Below are 567 nucleotides of genomic sequence, written 5' to 3'. Positions count from 1 at the left end.
CCAGAACCGACCCGGCTCCGGCTAACAATAGGCTCCGGCCCCAGCGCTCTGCCTCTTATAGGCGCCGGCACGTCCGACCGGGCCCCGGGGCAGGCTGGGAAATGGAGTCTACGTGCAGGCCCCACGCCCACCGGCATGCTGGGAGTTGGAGGCAGTGACCGGCCGAAGCCACAACTCTCGGTAACTGGCTGGCGAGGCGGTCTCTGCTGCCGCAGACCCGGGAAGCGCGCGTTTGGCGCCAATGCAGCGTTTTGGGGCGGGGCGGCGCTCAGCTGCAAATTTGCAGTGACGACACGGATTCCCGCAGCCACACTCCCATGCCTACAGAACTGCAAGAAACCCGTAGCTCGCTCATGGGATATCTTAGTCTTAAGCAGCAGGACATGCTGCAGCCTGCCCAGGGTAGGGAGAAGAAAATACAAGCAATATATTGAGTTACCTCAATATGTATTGACGGGTTGATTTTTCTTTCAAAATTATGTTTGCCAAGGACCCCCTGCCGCGATTGCCTATCTCATTCAGAATAATACATGTCTCCAACTTGACCTATAAGGCCCTGCAAGAGTG

The sequence above is a fragment of the Myotis davidii genome, unplaced genomic scaffold, assembly GCF_000327345.1.
Source record: "Myotis davidii unplaced genomic scaffold, ASM32734v1 scaffold233, whole genome shotgun sequence".
In the NCBI taxonomy this organism is placed as follows: domain Eukaryota; kingdom Metazoa; phylum Chordata; class Mammalia; order Chiroptera; family Vespertilionidae; genus Myotis; species Myotis davidii.
This window is presented reverse-complemented; position numbering follows the sequence as displayed.